Raw genomic sequence first — 22,942 nt, forward strand, 5'->3', positions numbered from 1 at the left:
TGATGATGAAATGATGAGGTCAACACAAACACCCAGTCCCCGGGCACAGAAATATTCTCTTTATGGAGATTCGTTTACACCTAATGGACCAGTCTAGAGCCTTTGTGTTCCCAGTATTACAACAGTCGAAAGAGAAGAGAAAACCAGTAAGTGAAAGAAAATTTCTTACAGATGTTTGCATTTAAGTGTTATACAATTGATTTAATTTTCATATACATACCTAAGGCTCACGAATATCAGTAAATACACTCCTGGAAATTGAAATAAGAACACCGTGAATTCATTGTCCCAGGAAGGGGAAACTTTATTGACACATTCCTGGGGTCAGATACATCACATGATCACACTGACAGAACCACAGGCACATAGACACAGGCAACGGAGCATGCACAATGTCGGCACTAGTACAGTGTATATCCACCTTTCGCAGCAATAGAGGCTGCTATTCTCCCATGGAGACGATCGTAGAGATGCTGGATGTAGTCCTGTGGAGCGGCTTGCCATGCCATTTCCACCTGGCGCCTCAGCTGGACCAGCGTTCGTGCTGGACGTGCAGACCGCGTGAGACGACGCTTCATCCAGTCCCAAACATGCTCAATGGGGGACAGATCCGGAGATCTTGCTGGCCAGGGTAGTTGACTTACACCTTCTAGAGCACGTTGGGTGGCACGGGATACATGCGGACGTGCAGTGTCCTGTTGGAACAGCAAGTTCCCTTGCCGGTCTAGGAATGGTACAACGATGGGTTCGATGACGGTTTGGATGTACCGTGCACTATTCAGTGTCCCCTCGACGATCACCAGTGGTGTACGGCCAGTGTAGGAGATCGCTCCCCACACCATGATGCCGGGTGTTGGCCCTGTGTGCCTCGGTCGTATGCAGTCCTGATTGTGGCGCTCACCTGCACGGCGCCAAACACGCATACGACCATCATTGGCACCAAGGCAGAAGCGACTCTCATCGCTGAAGACGACACGTCTCCATTCGTCCCTCCATTCACGCCTGTCGCGACACCACTGGAGGCGGGCTGCACCATGTTGGGGCGTGAGCGGAAGACGGCCTAACGGTGTGCGGGACCGTAGCCCAGCTTCATGGAGACGGTTGCGAATGGTCCTCGCCGATACCCCAGGAGCAACAGTGTCCCTAATTTGCTGGGAAGTGGCGGTGCGGTCCCCTACGGCACTGCGTAGGATCCTACGGTCTTGGCGTGCATCCGTGCGTCGCTGCGGTCCGGTCCCAGGTCGACGGGCACGTGCACCTTCCGCCGACCACTGGCGACAACATCGATGTACTGTGGAGACCTCACGCCCCACGTGTTGAGCAATTCGGCGGTACGTCTACCCGGCCTCCCGCATGCCCACTATACGCCCTCGCTCAAAGTCCGTCAACTGCACATACGGTTCACGTCCACGCTGTCGCGGCATGCTACCAGTGTTAAAGACTGCGATGGAGCTCCGTATGCCACGGCAAACTGGCTGACACTGACGGCGGCGGTGCACAAATGCTGCGCAGCTAGCGCCATTCGACGGCCAACACCGCGGTTCCTGGTGTGTCCGCTGTGTCGCGCGTGTGATCATTGCTTGTACAGCCCTCCCGCAGTGTCCGGAGCAAGTATGGTGGGTCTGACACACCGGTGTCAATGTGTTCTTTTTTCCATTTCCAGGAGTGTAGTAGGGCGTTGAAACTGGACGGTGCACATTTATGATTGATATCATAAAACGTTTAGGGTCCAGTGTTCGATGTCACGCAAACGTTAGATACCCCACACATTTTACAGGAAGTATAGCAGTGTTTTCTACGACGGTTGGAACTGGAATAGAGGCAACTATTTATTCACAACCGATACAAAAATGTTACATGTTTGCAACTGTTACTGTCCTTAAAAGTAGTCACCAGCGTTGTGTAGAACCCGTTGCCAGCGATTGGAAGGCGTAGTATACCGTTAGCAGAGCCTGTTCTATGGATGGTGCGAATAGAGTGGTCTACTGCCTGTCGAATCTCTGGAACAGTTCTGATGCGAATGCCACGAAGTGGTTCCTTCATCTCCGGAATCAAATCAAAGTCACAAGGCCGTAAGTTCGGGGAGTATCGTGGATGGTACAGTACTTCCCAGTCCCATCGACCTAACAGAGCAGCCACAGCTCGCGCTGTATGCGCCCGCGCGTTGTCGTGTAAAATGATGGGTGGGTTACGCGGAAAGTGTCGCCGCTTCTTTCAGAAAGCTGGTCGCAGGTGATGCTTCAAAAACGAACAGTAATACTGTGCACTGACGGTCTGCCGTTGAGGAACATAATGCGTTAGGACAACACCGCCGGCCGGTGTGGCCGACCGGTTCTAGGCGCTACAGTCTGGAACCGCGCGACCACTACGGTCGCAGGTTCAAATCCTGCCTCGGGCATGGATGTGTGTGATGTCCTCAGGATAGTTAGGTTTAAATAGTTCTAAGTTCTAGGGGACTCATGACCTCAGAAGTTAAGTCCCATAGTGCTCAGAGCCATTTGAATCACTTTTAGGATAACACCATCACAGTTGTACACGAGAATCACCATAAATTTAGACCGCTCCATTCGCACCATCAACAGAACAGGCTATGTATGCTAACGGTATACTACGCCTTCCACATCACTGGCAACGTGTTCTACACAACGCTGGTGACTACTTTGAAGGATAGTAACAGGTGCAAACATGTAACTCTTTTGTATCGGTTATGAAGAAATGGTTGCCACTATTTAAGCTCCAACCCTTCTAAGTGTCTCGTAGGCAAGTAGGACTGATAGAAGATATCGAAAAAGTTCGAAGAAGGGCGGCTTGTTTTGCGTTTTCACGAAAAATACGATATCACTAACTTATACACAATGAAGTAGCAAAATATGGATACTTATGCGGAACAGTGAAATGGTACTCTACAAATAAAGCACAAAAAAAACACGAATGAGTAATACCTGTTCCCACTCTACAGAAATGAGTCGTGGCTCGTTTGCAAACGAAAGGAAACGAAGATTCAGGCCACCGGATGAAATTTCTTAGGGCTGCGGAAGACTGTACCAGATTAGGGAAGATTCATACAGGTCGGCAGGCTTACAGCACTGGCCACTACTGCGATTTTCCTTTCCGCCTATAAATGGCAGACGTGTACAACACATAGCAGCAATCTTTTGTATCCATGTGCATTGGATTCGATATTTAGATGCCTGTGGTATCCCTCTTTAAGGTAATTGATTTAATTTCGTTGTTGTATTTCGATTATCTGTATTACTTAAGGAATGACACCTAACTAGCGTTTCATGATAATTTATGTAAAATAACATACAAAATACTAGATCCTACTGCCGCGCTGGGTAGCCGTGCTGTCTAGGGCGCCTTGTCACGGTCTTTGCGGCTGCCCCCGTCGGAGGTTCGAGTCCTCCCTCGAGCATGGGTGTGTGTGTTGTCCATAGCGTAAGTTAGTTTACGCTAGATTAAGTAGTGGGTAGGCTTAGGGACCGATGACCTCAGCAGTTTGGTCCCATAAGACCATACCATAAATTTCCAAAACAAAAAAAGATCCTACTGCGTGTTTATCATGCAGTATCGGCCACCCGAACGTCTTTCAGTATCGGTCAGAAGTAACTTCGGTTTTTAAATTATATTTTCTACTTCCTACTTCTTTTTAGATTAAAATGGTGGAAAATGAGAAAAAAATAAGAGAAAAATGGAGTGAAGAGTGCATGAAAATGGCTGTCAGCGAGGTCATGTCTAACGAAATAACCACGAGGGAGGCTGCTGAAGCAATTTCAACAATTATAAAAGAAAAAGTTCACCACCGGGGAGAAGAGATTAAGAGCAGCAAAAATAATGTCTGCGAAGGAGTTGAAGAAAGCTGAAATTAAGTCAGGTGTTCCAAAATAAAATAAACACGCAAAGGGTGGCCATGGAAAGCCAATTACAAAGCGGCGAAGAAGACCGGAATTTACAGGAAGTGATGGGTCAACAGAACAGACTGAAAAGCGCACTATGTGTTTGGAGTCATTTAAAGAAAACAGGGTTCTTGGTACACAGACTGGGCACATGTTGGATGTGTGGATCAGGATAATATTTCGCATCTTATGTGTAATCTTTGTAAAACAGTGAGTTAGACATTGGTGGAATGAGTTGAAATAGTAACAATCAGTTACCATGCTTGTATGTTCTATTATTATTCAATAAGTATCAATCCAGTGTATGAATAATAACCAACATTATCACAGAAAAGAAAATGACTGACACTGCGAGACACTTTCTACAAGCGCTGTAATTGTAGCTCTTTCACTTTCGATGTAATTAAACACTATACATTGTGCTATACATACAACATGTGTTGAGGTAAGGGAATAGTATATTAATATTCCGATAAACCGCCACAGTTACGCAGTAAATTTAAGCCGGGCTGATACTGCACGACTCTCCTACACACAGATTCACAAACAGCGATATTATAAAGACTCTTGTCGTTCATTTTAACCGTAAATTATACCCTCAAAAATAATTTGTTTGACTGAGAAGGATGGTGTATCTTATGCTTAACGTTACTGTAAGTAATGGATCTTTTTTTTGATTATGTAGGTTGGCATTAGTTGTCCAGAAATTATTGTTACTGCTTACTGTTGTTTTTATGCCGCTGAGGTGGAGATTCTGTTACATTAAGTTGTTTGCAAATGTGTTGTGCTTCTTTCCATTGTTCAGTGTCTTAGCAGTTCAGAGTACCTTACTTAAACTTTATGTTTGTCTTCACACATATGCTGAATGACAGTCATTGAAGGTTAATTGACGTATATCTACACAATTTCAGATAAATTCAGCATTAAAGATTGAAACTTCCTGGCAGATTAAAACTGTGTGCCGGACCGAGACTCGAACTCGGGACCTTTGCCTTTCGCGGGCAAGTGCTCTACCAACTGAGCCACCCAAGCGCGACTTACGCCCCGTCCTCACAGCTTTAATTCCGCCAGTACCTCGTCTCCTACCTTCCAAACGTCTCCTGCGCAGGAGATCTTCTGTGAAGTTTGGAAGGTAGGAGACGAGGTACTGGCGGAATTAAAGCTGTGAGGACGGGGCGTAAGTCGTGCTTGGGTGGCTCTGTTGGTAGAGCACTTGCCCGCGAAAGGCAAAGGTCCCGAGTTCGAGTTTCGGTCCGGCGCACAGTTTTCATCTGCCAGGAAGTTTCATATCAACGCACACTCCGCTGTAGAGTGAAAATTTCATTCTAGTTGCATTAGAGAGTGTTTGTAATTTTACTATTCATAGTCACTAAGAATCATCTCAAGTATGTAGCAGAACATTTCTCCCTTCATCTCATATATTCGTAGAACTTGTTTGGTATTTCCAGTAACTGAGGGCAGAGTGTATACTACTCGCCACGTTCTTTTCGAGACAGATGTAGCTCATTCACATGCATTTTTTTCTTTTTAATAGAGAAAGCCACATTGTAGCAATGGTTTCCAAGCACGGAGGTGTTGTGGTATTCACCCACCCCTTAAGGTTAAAACCTAACTTATTTCATACGTAGAATAGGTTCTACGAGGTCTGTGAGAAAAACAAAGAAACCCCCAACTATGCGAGCGATATGGAAACGCTTTGTTTTTCTGCTTTTGTAAACTGGTGCATTCATCTCTTCCAGGTTCTCAGTCCGAATTTCAGTTCCGTAAACCATCACGTGACTTTTTGAGAACGCCATCAGTGAAGTTGTAGGAAAATGGAACCAGCGAATTTAGGACAACTTTGTGCCATCAAGTTTTGGGTTAAACTTGGGGAATCGGCAAGTGTGATCATAGAAAAGTTGAAACAGGTCTATGTGAAATATCACGTATTAACAGCACAAGTTTTTCACCGGCACAAATCTTTTTTGGAAGGCCGAGAACACGTTGAAGATAAACCTAGCTCAGGTAGACCTCCAAATTCGCTTGTGTGTGCACTTGTGTGGACAGTCGAAAAAACGTGTGCGTTGATCTTCTTGAGAGGATTGCCACTGACCATAAATGGTTCAGTCGTGTGATCCACAGATCGTGGGTTTTTGAGTACGATCCCGAGACAAAGCGGTAAAGTCAGGAGCGCCACATTCAGACACCTTCTTGACTGAAAAAAGCTTGAATAAGTAAATCAAAGATCATAACAACGCTGATTTGCTTTTGGCAGTAGGGGTGACGTGCATAAAGAATTTGCTCCTCTGGGACAAACTGCCAACCAAATGTTTTACAAATACGTCCTTTGAAGGCTCAGGAAAATGGTGAATCGAGTGAGGCCGGAGATTGTAAACAACTGGGTGCTGCATCGTGACATCACCCCATATTACACGGCAACTTCCATCACGAAATTTTTTACCTCAAGTGGCATTCCTGTTGTTCCACAGCATCCTTATTCACCTTATATGAGTGATATGTGTCTTTTTTCTTTACGCGAAGTTGAAAAACTCTTAAGCGGACATCATTTTGAGACTCTGTAGAACATTCAAAAGAATGCGACCGACATGTTAAAGCTCTTATCAGTTCAAGCCTTTCAGAGCTGCTGCCAAGACTGAGAACAATGACCCTGCCGGCCTATAGCTGCCGAAGGGAACTACTTTAAAGGGAAGAATACTATTGTTTTAAAAAAATACTTTGGTAGATAAGAATGGGTCTCATTAATTTTCTCACACATCTCGTAACATAAGTTAATCTCCTTGACCCTGCCAAAAACTGACGGAGATCGGATGCAGTGTGACCAAGTTATCATCCGATGTTATCATGCGACCTCTGGCAACTGCGTCTGACGGTCGTTGTCGGTGTCACTGTGAAGGCAGCCTAATACTCGAAGTGCAGAAGAAGAAGGAGACGAAGAAGAAATAAAATACAGCACATTGACCTCACACTCTAAAATCAGTCCTCAGTGCAACATAAGACAAGCACTACAAGACTAAACAGCTTGAAAATAACACAATATTAGATACACATATATAGTTGTACATTCTACACAGAGCATAATTTAATCATCATAACGTCTTGCTACTTAAATAACCTCCACAACAGCCACGTACTTCTTCCCGTAGAGAATATCCTTCATTGGGCAAAACCGATGGAATGTGCTAGATCCGAGCTGTAGTGTGGATGAGAAAGAACAGTCCAATGATGTTACGTGAGATCCTCTCGCGTGCAGAGACTTGCGTGAGGCCTTGCGTTGTCGTGGAGAAGAAGAAGTTCGTTTGCCTTTTTGTGACGACGACAGCACTTAAATCGTTTTTTCAATTTCCAGAGGGTGGCGCAATACACCTCCGAGTTGGCCGTTGCACCTTGAGGGATGATACCAAATAGAATAACTCCTTCAGAGTTTCTGAAGACCGTCGCCATGACTTTACCGACTGAGAGTGTAGCATTGAACTTTTTCTTGGAAAGAGAACTGGTGTTGAGCCACTCCATGGATTGCAGTTATGTTCCCGGTTGGAATTAATGAACCCATGTTTCATCGCCAGTAATGATGTTCGACAAAAAACTGTCATGATCCACCTCGTAACGCGAAAGCTATTCCGCACAGATGGCTCTTCGTTGCTGTTTAGGGTCTTCAATTAACGCCTGAGGTACCCGACGAGGACACACCTTTCAGTACCCAAAGTGGCGAACAAATGCGTAAGCACTACCAACGGTGACGTCCAATTGTACAGCGAAGAACTGGACTGCTATTCGTCGATTACATCGAATGAGAGTGTCCGCACGTTCCAGCATTGCAGGAATCACAGCTGTATGAGGCTGCCTGGACACGGGAGATTGGACAGATTTGCACGGCCACTGTGATGATGACGAACACCTCGATCAACGACTCACCACACATTTGTTCATTGCCTGATCTCCGTAGACATTCTGCAAGCGCCTATGAATATCTGCGATGCTTTGGTTTTCCACCAGAAGAATCTCAATGTCAGCTCTCTGCTTGGAACCCACCTCAGTTAAAAACGCCTCTTTGAAGGCCAACTATAGCCCCGCCATCAGTCGAAACTTCAGGGAACTAAGGGCTGAAGTGAGAATATTACACGATGTTTCACAACAAACTTGGTATTTTTTAAACCGAAACTGTCCGAGAAAAAATGTGTTACTTCTCTTGTACAATGGTAAGACAGACACTTCGGGATTATATTTTTAAATTATAAGACATTTCCAGGGGCAGATGTGAGTTATGACCACAATTTATTGGTTATGAACCGTAGATTAAAACTAAAGAAACTGCAAAAAGATATAAAATAAAGGAGACAGGATCTGAGTAATTTGAAAGAACCATAGGTTGTTGAGAGTTTTAGAAGCAGCGTTAGGCAACGATTGACTAGAACAGGAGAAACGAATACAGGAGAAGACGAGTGGATAGCTTTGAGAGAAATTAGTGGAGGTATTTGAAGACCAAATAGGTAAGAATACAAGGCCTCGTAGAAATTCTTGGACTACACAGATACTAAATTTAATTGATCAAAGGAGAAAACACAAAAATGCAGCAGGTGAAGCATGCGGAAGGGAATACAAATACCTAAAAAATTAGACTGACTGCCGGCGCGGTGGCCGAGCGGTTCTAGGCGCTTCAGTCCGGAACCACGCGACCGCTACAGTCGCAGGTTCGAATCCTGCCTCGGGCATGGATGTGTGTGTTGTCCTTAGATTGGTTAGGTTTAAGTAGTTCTAAGTTCTAGGGGACTGATGACCTCAGATGTTAAGTCCCTTAGTGCTCAGAGCTATTTGATTTGAGACTGACAGGAAGTAAAAAATGGCTAAGCAGCAATGACTAGAGGACAAATGTAAGGATTTAGATGCACAAATCACTAGAGGAAAAACATATATCTTCTACAGGAAAATTAAAGAGGCCTATGGAGAAAAGAGTAGCCACTGTACGAATATCAAGAGCTCAGATGGAAAACCGGTCCTATGCAAAGAAAGGAAAACTGAAAAGTGGAAGCAGTATATAGAGGGTCTTTACAAGGGAGATGAATTTGCAGGCTCTATTTCAGGAATGGAAGAGGAGGTAGATGAAGATGGGATGGGAAATATCATACTGCGAGAAGAATTTGACAAAGCTCTGAAAGATGTAAGTAGAAACAAGCCCACGGGAGCATACGACACTCTGTCAGACTACGGACAGCCTTGCGAGAGCGAGTCATAACAAAACCCTTCCATCTGGTGAGCAAGATACATGAGACAAGGCAAAGTATCCACTGACTTCAAGAAAAATATAAGAATTCTGATGCCAAAGAGAGCAGTTACTGACAGTAGTTGCAAAACACTAACACGAATTCTTTACAGAAGAAACGAAAAACTCATAGAAGCTGACTTCGAGGAAGATCAGTTTGGATTCCAGAGAAATGCTGGTACATGCGAGACAATACTGACGCTACGAATTATCTTATAAGATAGGTTACGGGAAGGCAAACGTACATTTATGGCAGTCGTAGACTTAGAGGAAGCTTTTGACAGTGTTGAGTGGAATACTCTCTTTGAAATTCTGAATGTGTAGAGGTAAATTATAGGAAGCCAAAGGCTATTTACAACTTGTGGAGCAAACAGACGGCAGTTAGAAGAGTCAAGGTATATGGAAAGGAAGCGGTGATGGGGAAAGGATGTTATTCAATCTGTACACTGAACAAAAGTAGAGGGAACCAAAGAAAAATCTGGAGGAAGAGTTAAAGTTCAGGGAAAATATGTAAAAACTTTCAAAGTTAGACGATGACATTGTAATTATGTCAGATAGAGCAACGGAAGAACAGTTGAACGGAATGGACAGTATCTTGAAACGTGGATATAATGCGAACATAAAAATCCAAAACAACGATTATGGGATGTAGTCGACTTAAATCAGGTGATACTGAGGGAATATTATGAAATAAGGCACTTGTGGTCTTAGATGAATTTTGCTATTTGGGCAGTAAAATAAATGACGATGGCCGATGTAGAGAGGACATAAAATGTGGACTGGCAATGGCAAGAAAAGTGTTCCCGAAGAAGAGAAATTTGTCAACATCGAATGTAGATTTAAATGTTAAGGAGTCTTTTCTGAAATTATTTGTATGGAGTGTAGGCATGTACGGAAGTGAAACATGAACGATAAGCAGTTTAGACAAGAAGAGAATGGAAGATTTTGAAATGTGGTGCTACGGTAGAACGCTGGAGATTAGATGGGGACATCAAGGAACTAATGAGGAGGTAGTGAACAGAACTGGAGAGCAACAAAATAGTAACACAACCTGTCCAGAAGAAGGGATCGTTTGGTAGGACACATTCTGAGGCATCAAGTGATCACAAATTTGTTATTGCAGGAAAGTGTGGGAGGTAAAAATCGTAGAGAGAGACAAAGAGATAAATGCAGCAAGTAGGTTCAGGAGGATGTAGGTTGCAGTAGTCACTCGGAGCTGGAGAGGCTTGTACAATATAGAGTAACATGAAGAGCTTCATCAAACCAGTCTTCGGACTGAAAACCGCAATATGAAAGTCGTACGGAAGTATTTAAAACAGTTCCCATGAGTTCACTACTTTCTGTAACATTTACATAAAATCCAAGGTTTCTTTCCTAGTAACTTAAACATTTCATTTACACAAGAATAGAAAGAGTTTAGCAATTACGTTCTTTGTAGTTTCCTGTCAAAATAATTAGAGCAGAATTGTAAGCTGCTGTTGTACAGATTCGAGTTATTTCCCAAAACTGTGTGAACAGATTACAAATAATTTGTTTGAATTAAAATGTTGTTTATTACCTCATGTTCGAGAATTGCTTTCAGTCTTTACTCCGTGACTGTTCAAGATGCCGTTATGAAGTCTCGGGTCTTTCCAGACAAATAGTCCAGTAGGTTGTGACTGGGGTACCGAGTATGCTAACAGGCAATACTTGGGAGAGGAACGGGAAAGCTACCAAAAACCGTGTTCGGACCGGAGGATTTGGACTATTTCAATTTATTTCTGGGGGAACGTTACCCATTGTCGGACACTAAAGTTAAGTGTGTGTGTGTGTGTGTGTGTGTGTGTGTGTGTGTGTGTGTGTGAGTGCGTGAGTGCGTGAGTGCGTGCGCGCGTGGGTGTGGGTGTGTGTGTGTGTGTGTGTGTGTGTGTGTGTGTGTGTGTGTGTGTGTGTGCGTGCGTGTCTGAGTGTATGTGCGTGTGTGTGTGAGTGTGTGTGTGTGTGTGTGTGTGAGTGCGTGTGTATGTGAGTGCGCATTGTGTGTGAGTGCGTGTGTGTGTGAGTGCGTGTGTGTGTGTGTGTGTGTGTGTGTGTGTGTGTGTGTGTGTGTGTGTGGGTGGGTGGGTGGGTGGGAGGGTGGGTGGGTGTGTGTGTGCGTGTGAGTGTGTGCGAGTGTGTGTGTGTGAGTGTGTGAGTGTGTGAGTGCATGTGTGTGAGTGCAAGTGTGAGTGTGTGTGTGTGAGTGCGTATGTCCGTGTGTGAGTAGATTACAAGAGCTTTTATATTTTCTGGAATAGTAACAAAACATGTTCCTGACTTCAAGTCGTCGTCTTACGTCCAATAGTCCGCCTTATTCTTGTTAATGTTTATTCTAAGCCTAACTCTTTGAGCCATTAACAGTAACCAAGGTTTTCACTTCCAAGTCTCTGTTCGCATTTACTCCGTGGGTGCACTAGTTTCGCTTTAGAAAACAACAGTATTAGTGATCATATCTTCTGTGGCGAATGTCGTTCTCGCCATACTGCTGTTTGTGTATAATTTGCTTTGATTGTCGATGTCATTCGATGACAACATCCTGAAGTTGAAACCGGAAAATTGTTATTCAGTTCACCTGCAGCATACAGTTCTTCAGCCAATGTATTTCGCCATTCAGATATCTGAAAAACAGTCTGCGGGAATCAAAGTTCAAGACGCGGACCATCAAATTTTCCTTATAGAGCTAAAAAATTCGTCTGTGAGTACAGGCACTGAAATTTAATAACTTCTATTTATGGATTTATTTTATCAAACACAATTCTAGATTATAAGACCACGCCTTCACAAATTATTTTAGAATACTTGGTATTCACACAGCGTCTCCTCTTAGTCAATTATCTTTGTTTATTTGAGACAGTGTGACAGAGCTTCATAGCACTTATTTTTAAGATATACACTGGTCGTCACTTCTCTCATTCATTTATGATTAAGCATACACATCTTACAGTTACAATTGTTTTACTGTTATGGTTTTCATCAATATACACAAGACACTAACATGGTTGTTGTTTTCTTTCAACACTCGTCTTCCTATCTCTCTCTCTCTCTCTCTCTCCCTCTCTCCGATTTCTTCTCTTTCATCTGTCTCTCTCTCGCTTCCTGAGTCATCTCAACTTTTACACGTACGTAAATTGTAAATTTGCTCCAGCATGGCTCATTAACATCTTCACCTGGCAATTTTACATTCTGTGCAAAATAACAAATTAGTAAGAATAATTTACGTAAGTATCTGTTGACAACAAATTCACATTAATACCATTACACCACATAGCGCAACGTCAATACGACATCTCCAAAGTGATCAATGAGCTCTAATGTTACATGCCTGCATTCCGATGCTACTCAGAACCGATGTCTGTTGCGAGTGCTTTCAGAATTACAGATAACGAATTTTCGAATATTCCAAAATAGAAGCTTCTCTTAGCTAAAAATCTAGTTACCGAATTGCCATTAAAATTGTTCTCTTGTGCTTTATTTTATAACCTTTTAATTATAATTGTATATAAACAATTTTATGAGTCAGTGAAAAGTGAAAACACCATTAGGAACGTTAATACGAACTCAGAATAATGCCAGATTATTTAAAATAAAGTTATTTATTGTGAAACTGCTTCCAGGCTCACATGAGAAGAATACATGTTTTTAGATCATTAACAGCTCACAACTAATCTTTGTGACATACTAAAATGAGAGCTGAATACTCTGAATTAGCTATATCATAAATAAATATATTAATAGAGGCTATCCGGAGTAACGTAATAGCAACATTCCACTTTCGTACTTAAGTATTCCACTTTATACCGCTGTATATCACTATCCACGGATATTATTTAATATCTTTGAGTTCTTTGACTTATAATTATGATATAACTAAATTTCATTGAATTTTTATCCTTTTGCGCCATCTTTTATTCTTTATTCGGTTCTATAGCTACCTGCCATTACATAATCCCGACATAAATTTTTTCAAAGTCCTGTTGAATTTTATTATAGCTGCTCCTTCTTCTGGTGGACTGCAGCATCGCCGAGGAACAATGTGAGCGCGCTATTCGTCGTTTAACTGTTTTCATTCTGGGACCTCAATATTGTAATTTGTTCAATCACCTAGGGGAGGAGTATCTGTATAGTCGTCAGAAAGTATTTTCGCTTCTATCATTCTTATTTCTTACACCATCTCCAGGAATACCTACTTTCTTCGTATTTTCCGTACAACATTTTTCTCTTCCTGCAAAATTTTTGTTTTATTCAGTGATCAGTGCCGCTTCGAATACGAAATTCATAGCGTTTTTCTGAATTTACTCAACTCTTATTTCTAGTGTTGCTCCCATTCGTCCAATTTTTTTATTCGTTCTGCACTTGATTATAATTTCTCTGGTTCACTATTCAGGATTTCAGATTTATGTACAACATTCAGACTTTTAACACCTTTTATTCCTTTTCAGCTTTATTCAGTCTCATCCTAACAAGTGGCTAACGAGTCACCTTAAAACGTCAAATACGATATCATTTTTTGAGCTGTTTAAGGAATTACCAAAAAGAAAAAGTCAGTAAGTGAAGCTGAAGCTTTGTACTCTTTCCTCCTTCAGGCTACCGTTTTATTTTCATTTTCTACTCTCTTAGTTCACCTTCGTTCTGAAATGTTAGTGTAATTTTTAGCATCCATCTGAACTATTGCTTTTAACATCTACATCTGCTTTCGAGACACTTTCAGCATCAGAATTTCGTTTCGCTTTATACACATGTCCTTTTTTCTCTTTTGAAAAAGGTCTCATTCATCTGAGCAATTCCATTATTTGTGTTCTAAATGAAGTCTAATATAAGCGTAATATTGTTGCCAAGGTAGCTGGCTACCTCCAGTGACGCCTCCTCCGGCTGGACATCACTTTCAGTGAGATCGGCGATGGCAGTTGCGGACCTTAGTACTGGTATTTGTTAGTCATGCAGTTTCATTCCGTTTCTGTAATATCGAATACATCAAATTCTACCAGACATTTTTAGACTTAAAACAGTGTCGAATAACAAGTTCGAAAGTTGAGATAGATGAGCAGCAAATACATGAAAGTTATCAGCATATCATGCATGTTAAGCATAATAGCACTGTTATGGAGTAAGATAAATGAAACAGGTCACTCTTTTTTCTACACTCATGACTTTCCGTCTGTTATACTTTTGTTATTTTAGCTTCCAGAAAAATCTTTTCATAGAAATATGACCATCGGGTGCTTATTGAATGACTGTTCGGTTGCTATAGTCAATTCCCTGTCGTTGATATGGAAAGTAATCGAAGGGCAAATGTTTCAGAAGTGTATCCTGGTAACCTAGTAGGCAAATCACTACTTTCAGCCACACACGTAGTTAATTACTATCAGCAATCATTGGTAAAATAAGTGATCCGTGTGTAATAATTATCATTTAACTTGCCCACAAGCACTTCTGAAAAGTCCAGAATCATAAAAAGATTCTTCAGATTGAAAATCAGTATTTAGTTATGTATATTTGTGGCAAGATTCCTTTTGTCTACTGGTCCAACTCACTGTCAAATCGCGCGGCACGTAACCGTTGTTTTCCTGTTTTTCTTAAGACAGGAGTTAAAATTATTTGGTCTAAATTAGTGGTCGTCAAAGAGCGCCCTGCAGATAACATGCACTTCGAATTTTTTAATAATATTCATCCAGCAACTAATAGCCGAATCCAAAAAGTCAGATGACGTTAACAGCTACTTAAGAGTATAGTTTTCCTGCTCAGTTCGGCAGTAAGCTAAGTACAGTTGGCCGTCTGTCTAAGGAGCAGAGGGGTCATGAGCATGGCCACGGCTTGGTTAGAGCATGTGAGATATGAAAGGTTTTGTTGCATGTCCACTTATATTGACAATTAAAGGGTGTGCGTGACTAGTACCCGAAAGTTGCAATGGCATAAACTTATGATGGAAGTAAAATGGATTTCTGAATGCGCATTGTAGAGACGGTCATCTTCAAATGCGATAAGTACTTGTAGAAAGAAATATGAAATTAAATTAAGGCTGTTGTAATAGAACGCAGTGAGTAGAAGAAAAATGACATTCAAAACATTTAGTAAACATTTGGATATTGCGTAGAGCATTTAAATATAAGCGCAATTACTGTTAGCCGGCCGGGGTGGACGAGCGGTTCTAGGCGCTACATTCTGGAACCGCGTGACCGCTACGGTAGCAGGTTCGAATCCTGCCATGGGCATGGATGTGTGTGATGTCCTTTGGTTAGTTAAGTTTAAGTAGTTCTAAGTTATAGGGGACTGATGACTCAGAAGTTAAGTCCCATAGTGCTCAGAGCCAGTTACTGTTATTAATCAATTAGTCATTTACTCATACAGACAACTCAACAACACTTCGACAGCCAGTTACAGTGCTAATGCTTTGGGGTCGTATGGTGACAGAAGTCTGGAACAGAGAAGAGTCGACTTGGTGTGTTAGGAATGAACTTAATAATGGTCATTACACGGGGGGCAGTGGCCAGCTTCCCGTGCCCTTACTGTAGCTAATCTTTTGGGGGTACACAACATACTAATTTCTGTAGGTTACCAATTAGTACTAAGACCGGTAAATGTGCATCCCAAGATCAGTATTGGTTCTTGAGCAAAAAGTTTGACAACCAGTGCTCTAGAGGTGTAGTATTACGTGTTAGTGCAGAGAATTTCGAAGGCAACCTTCAAGCAAACACGACACGTGGACAGTGCTACAGCTCGCTGAGAAGAGTGTTGCTGGGTGGCCACTTCTGACGGTGATGAGAGGCATGCAGGGGGCGGTGGCATGCGTTCTACGGTACCTTGGCGAGCGCGGAGTCAAGAATGCTTTCTCAACAGGACCATTCTTGATTATCAGTTGCCTTTCATACGGCACTCTGGTTATAGTGGCCCTGGAACGTGACGAGGCAACTACGCAGCGAGTGACATACATTATAGTGAGACAGCGGAATGGTGGCGCAAGTTGGGTGCCAACTCTGCGACGCTGCGCGAGGCTCGGGAGAATTCGGTTCTCCAAATTCCAGTTGTTGCTGAACCTGTGAACTACTAAATCAACATGTTACTTTGATTTGATCGATTAGAAATAGTCTGTGAAACCCTGGACTGTGAAACAATAGGTTTGTTTATAAATAACTTTTCTACTATCAATCACGATTTTCTTTTATTTATATTTAGCACGACGCAAATGGGAAATGATTCTCATTTTCAAGTGCCTTTTCTCTGTATACTATGCCATTTTTTGGTAATGTTTTTCATTTATGTAGTTGTACACTGTTCTGTTTGCTTTACTGCTACGTATAAAAACGAGTAATTTTTAGTTAATTACCGACCTTTATGTGTATAGTTACTAGCGAAATTTGGAAGTATTTTGGAAGTTTTCGGGACTTGCGCCAGTAATGGTGATAAAGCCTCCAGTGCATCCTGAAAAATGGCTCTGAGCACTATGGGACTTAACATCTCAGGTCATCAGTTCCCTAGAACTTAGAACTACTTAAACCTAAATAACCTAAGGACGTCACACACATCCATGCCCGAGGCAGGATACGAACCTGCTACCGCAGCGGTCGCGCGCTTCCAGACTGAAGCGCCTAGAACTGCTCGGCCACACCGGCCGGTGTATCCTGTAAGGGTCAAATGCACCCATTATAGATAACTCCTGTAAACTGACACTAACTAGTGTCACACTGCTCACTTGGTACGGAACATAACTGGTAAAGACCACTATTTTTTTTAATTTACCCTTTGGAGTGTAGGGGCTCATCAGTTCCACCATTTCCTTATACAGTAGGCAGGCAACTTGACACTGAATTGTGCCATAACTCTAGGGCTTTAACACTCGCTTTTTGCCCTTGACACCACACTTTCCATAAGATTTCCACGAAGTTAATACCGAAGAACCATTTTCCCCACTCTAGATCTCAGTACCTCAAATGGTTATGACATTTCCATCCATGCACTTCAACTCAAGTTGATAACCATTTACTCTTGTGAAATTTTGAATTGTCTGTTGCCATTGCATAAGGCAATAGAATATACTATTCATTATGACAGTTGACATAGTGATTAAACATCTCCTGTAACGTCCTATAGATCTGTTCTGTTATACCATTTATTTTAGAGCTTAACATGCTTAGTCTTAATTTATGAGTTCATACCAAAGAATAAAGATGTTATATTGGTTCTAACATAAAGTTAGTACCTTGATCTGTAGTTAAACGTTAATAACCAATTATTAAACATTTCATATTTCGCTATGTCAGCTTGTTGATTTGGAATACTTCTCGTTTCCGTGAACTGTGAAAAGTGACCTATTGTAGTTAAAACATACCGATACCCTGCTGGAGTCTGCCTAAAAGGACCTAAAAGATCAAACCCAGTCATCTCAAACGGTCTGCTGACCTCTGATAATACCCCAATGGAATATGCTGATGACTTCATTGGCTCATTTTGTGCATGGAACACACTTCTTTACAAATGTTCTATGTCCTGTTACAATATTGACTGTCTACATATCACTCTGTTCTTTCAAAAATTGCATGTCCTGCCAACACATGATCATGTACCTGTTTTAATACTTAATGTCGCAAAGTGTATGGTAGCACAACATGTGGTCCAAGGTTTGGATGTTCACATAACTCTCTGACATGCTCTGAACTGTGGTTGTGTTGCAGACAGCCTGCAGGCCACATCACCTTCTTGCACCTCCTGCCATTCCACAAAGTTGGAACCAACTCGTTTTATCATACAAACCTTCTAATTCAGATCATCTGCATTTCTGTGTAACTTGGCAGGTTTTTTAATCACCTCACAATCAAATTCACTGGCTTTTTGTGCCCAGTGCAGTAACCAATTAACTGTATCTTTTGCACCTAATACCCATTTGAGCATTATGTTACTTGTTGTGACCCTGAATTTTCTCTACAAATACTATCAAAAATATAATTTGCTTCATATGAAACTCAGCAGCTCTTTCTTAGTTGTACAGTAATTCATATCCATTCCATTCTACTGTCATGAGGCATAGGGAACCAGATATACTGCCCCACCCACTTCCTCATTTAATATACAGCCAAGTGTGTCATTTCTCACGTGTCATGATACCACAAATTTCTTCTGGCAATTTGGGAAAACTAATATCAGTGCAGTTGTTAAAAATTCTTTCAATCAACTGAACATACTTCTGCACTCCAGTGTCCAGTGAAACTTCACTTATTCCTTCAATAGATGAGTGAATGGCCATGGAACTTCTGTAAATTTTGGTACAAACTTCCAGTAATCATTCGCCAGCCCCAAGAAAGACTGCAACTCTTTTTCCATATGCTGTCCAGAAAAATTCTGTGTGGCTTTTATTATCCAGGCGCCCATCAAGACTCCACATAACTAATTATATGCATGAAATACTCTCTTTCTTCCAGCTTGATGTGACACTTTTCTAATCTGGATGTTAAGTGCATCACACACGAGTTCTTGAACACTTTCATTAACTGTAGCTTGTGCTTTTCCATGTCGTTCACAAAGACGATTATGTCATCTAAATGCATGTGATGTCTCTGGTACTAACCACTCCACGTCCGTAATAGAAAAATATCTCCATTTCCCTAGGTTATCTGAAGTTTGCATTATATTTGGGATTGCATAAGCATCCATATCAACATGTTCCTTAAGGAACCAATAGTCCAAGAAAAGTAATATACCTTTATTCCATTTGCACTTCTCGTTAGTATGATTACCATTTGGTGTTCCCCAAAGACTAGTATTTTCCTCGATAACATCGTCTTGTAGCTGTTGGTTCGCAAATACTTTATCATTGGTTGCAGGTATTATGGCATATGATGTGGCTTACAATACACAGGCAGTTTATTTCCAGGTAGTATTCAGTTCCATGTTGCTCGAGTCGCTGGGAAAGACTTGAGTGGATTGAACAAAGACTTATATTCTAATAATAATTGCTCCATTGCTACCTTCTCTGCTCCTTCCAGTGCACTACAATGTCCTGCAATGCAGTTAAACTGGTGGCCAGCTTTATCTTAGGGTCTGAATCTGTTCAGTGCAAATCATGTTATTGCAAAATCTCCAAATTGGCAATCCCTTAGACAATTCCTTGTCTCCAGTCCCAAAATTATTTACCCCGAAGGGTACTATGTGTCACTGTCTTACTCCTGCATCCACACAGGGAATACTGTGCTGTATCTAATTGCTCATTTACCTTTAGCAGCAACAGTACATACATAATGTTTACCAGCAAATTAGTTTGTACACCCACACACAGTATTTTTCGTATTTGCATACAAATCTGGAAATTTTTTGCCTCAACCTGAAAACTCAAGACCTCTGAACATGGCAAAAGCAAATTTCCATTTATTCCATTTAACCTACATTTTAATGGTCCCAACCTCTTATTCTCCATAAGGTCCAAACTTCTGACACACAGCAGCGAACCCATATCCAACTAAAACCTATTTTTCCTGCCATCGACTAAGCTACATAAGCAATATTCCGCCACTGCAGACGTTTTGGCTGTGCTTATATTTACTGGAGACGCCATGTGGTAGCTCTGGAGCCCCAATGTTGTTAAAAATGTCTTACTACCCTAACCCCATATCCAATTATCACACCCTCTGTTAGACTTCGGCTCATACTACCAAGTTATTTCTAAATTTGACTCGATTTTGTAATCACCGACGTGACATCATTTACCCATTCAACTCACGAAATTTAATTTCGCTTCCTCATCCCCTTCTGGGAGCTTCACCTTTTTGTTAGGCATTGTATATGACTCCCACTTCTATTCTGTTGTGTTTTGAATAGTGTCTTCTACTAGGTTTTTTTTTTTAAATCGCGACGCTTAAGATATTAAAACCTCAGTGAAAATCCAATGAAGCTTTGTGCAGATGTGTTGCACAGTGTCTCTAGTATGCCCACTGATCGCGTCACATTCCATTTTACAATTCTGAGCACACAGTGAGCGGATAAAGATGCCTAGAACAATAGAGCTTCCGGCAAGTGTGAAGTTCGTGCTGTCATTCGATGTCTACATGCTGAGGGGGTTCCTCCTGATTTCATGCAGCCAACATAACGTAACTGTCATGCATGACAGTGTCGGAAGTTCCATGCAGCTTTTTGCGGATGATGCTGTAGTATACAGAGAAGTTGCAGCATTAGAAAATTGTAGCGAAATGCAGGAAGATCTGCAGCGGATAGGCACTTGGTGCAGGGAGTGGCAACTGACCCTTAACATAGACAAATGTAATGTATTGCGAATACATAGAAAGAAGGATCCTTTATTGTATGATTATATGATAGCGGAACAAACACTGGTAGCAGTTACTTCTGTAAAATGTCTGGGAGTATGCGTGCGGAACGATTTGAAGTGGAATGATCATATAAAATTAATTGTTGGTAAGGCGGGTACCAGATTGAGATTCATTGGGAGAGTGCTTAGAAAATGTAGTCCATCAACAAAGGAGGTGGCTTACAAAACACTCGTTCGACCTATACCTGAGTATTGCTCATCAGTGTGGGATCCGTACCATATCGGTTTGACGGAGGAGATAGAGAAGATCCAAAGAAGAGCGGCGCGTTTCGTCACAGGGTTATTTGGTAACCGTGATAGCGTTACGGAGATGTTTAATGAACTCAAGTGGCAGACTCTGCAAGAGAGGCGCTCTGCATCGCGGTGTAGCTTGCTCGCCAGGTTTCGAAAGGGTGCGTTTCTGGATGAGGTATCGAATATATTGCTTCCCCCTACTTATACCTCCCGAGGAGATCACGAATGTAAAATTAGAGAGATTAGAGCGCGCACGGAGGCTTTCAGACAGTCGTTCTTCCCGCGAACCATACGCGACTGGAACAGGAAAGGGAGGTAATGACAGTGGCACGTAAAGTGCCCTCCGCCACACACCGTTGGGTGGCTTGCGGAGTATAAATGTAGATGTAGATGTAGATGTAGATGTAGATGTAGACAGCACAGTGCAGCGATATTGCAGCAACTGTGAAGTAGGATGCTGGCAGTCTGGAAAGGAAGCGAGCGTCAGCCAACGAGCTTGGTCAGCTAGTGGATCAGGCGATACAATAAAATCATCTACAAAGTGCAGTTCATAATAAATGAAGAAGAATGCTCTTCTTAATGATAATGCCTCTGACTGCACCTGCAACAAAGACGCTCCTGCAGCGTTTTCAGTAGGAAGTGATTGATCGCCCACCATACATCACAGACTTAGCTCCCTCTGATTTTCCTCGGTTTGATGACATGAACCGCTAGCAATGAGGACAAAATTTCGTCACAGATAACGAGCTGCTGATTAGAGCAGAGAATTGGCATGAAGCATAGGCGGGTGCCTTCTACAACGGTACTGGAAATTGGACAGCACACTACGAAAAATGTCTAAGCCAGAACGGCGATTATGGAGAGAAGTAGATGGAAAGTGTAGCCTAATACTGGAAATAAAACAGTTTTGATTATTACTTGGTTTCCATTTCGCAACCAATTGGACCTTAAAAAATAGCCCTCGTATGTGACTGGAAAAAGCGATGCACCCTGTAGTTTATGGCGTTTGTTTTCTTCCCTTCTTATATAACGGGTTCAGAAGTTCCACAGCGATTTAGTTCTTGTCAGATATCTTATTCTTTTGCGTTTATTATCCTCATTTTTATATCCTTCTTGTGGGATTCAGTCGGGAAATTTTATCGGTGATTCCCTGGTGCCTGATTGTCCATCGGAGGTTCACAGAAGAGAATGTACTGGTGCCTTAAGTGTGTTTTATGGCATCTATTGTAAAGGGCAAAAACTATTCTGAAAAGTACTGCAATGAAATACATACTACAGGAAAGGATATAATTCCAGTTACAAATGGGGGACAATATACTGAAATCTGCGATGATTAATTAAACTAACTTTTGTTTAAAATAACGGCGCCCAGCCTTGCTACGGATGCATGGCATGAGGTGCCTTAAAATATTACGCATAAAATGTTTATTGTGATCTACCGAAAATCCAAACATCTCAAGGTATTTTTGATAAAACTAAGAATAATAAAATATTATTCGTGAGTGTCGTGTTGTGGAATACTGTCGTCTCTTCATAAGGAAACATAAATAATTTATTATTTCATACCTCAAACTATTGTCTTTGAGATGGCACTCAATTGCCGTGAAGTGGCCTATTTGAATCAATGAAATGACACCACAATTACGAAGAATTCTGTAAATGTCTTAAAGTTACTAATATATACATATAGGGCCTGTCAAAGAGAAATTATTTATACACTCAGGTGTTTACGCCTGAGAGAAGCTGTGAAAATATTAAAAGAAATGTTACGGCCGATAATAGCGGACAACAATGACTCATTGGCGCGATCTTAATGCAGTCACTAAAAATTAGAAATGTTACTACTTCCTGCATGGGAAAGGACTATCTACTTAAATGAAACAGTAATAACTCTGATGTGTCAGCACGGCATGGAATTCAACTTTTACACAATGACACAAGCGCAGCAAAATAGGCTGTGGGGTGGTAGGGCTGGATCAAGTAACACATCAGGCAATCACCAACGACAGTTGCACTGAACATTTATTTGGCACATTTAAAAAAGACAAATAACAAAACCGTCAAAACAGTTTTAAAATTACCATTTAGGTAAGAGAAAGTTACTTCAAAATTTAAACATTCATAAACCACAGCACTTATCGCCTATTACACATTTAGTGAAATGAGTTAAAAATTATTTCCTCAAACATGATGATCAACCTGAAGAACGATTTACTAAAATTTAACGAG

The 22,942-nt window shown here is 41.7% G+C and overlaps 1 protein-coding gene across 1 annotated transcript in view; it reads left to right on the forward strand.

Moving 5' to 3' along the window:
• LOC124795517 overlaps nucleotides 1-22,942 on the forward strand; it is a 325,898-nt gene that overhangs the window by 112,666 nt on the left and 190,290 nt on the right. The gene's annotated exons all lie outside the window — the stretch shown is intronic.

The sequence above is a fragment of the Schistocerca piceifrons genome, chromosome 4 (genome assembly GCF_021461385.2).
Source record: "Schistocerca piceifrons isolate TAMUIC-IGC-003096 chromosome 4, iqSchPice1.1, whole genome shotgun sequence".
Taxonomy (NCBI): domain Eukaryota; kingdom Metazoa; phylum Arthropoda; class Insecta; order Orthoptera; family Acrididae; genus Schistocerca; species Schistocerca piceifrons.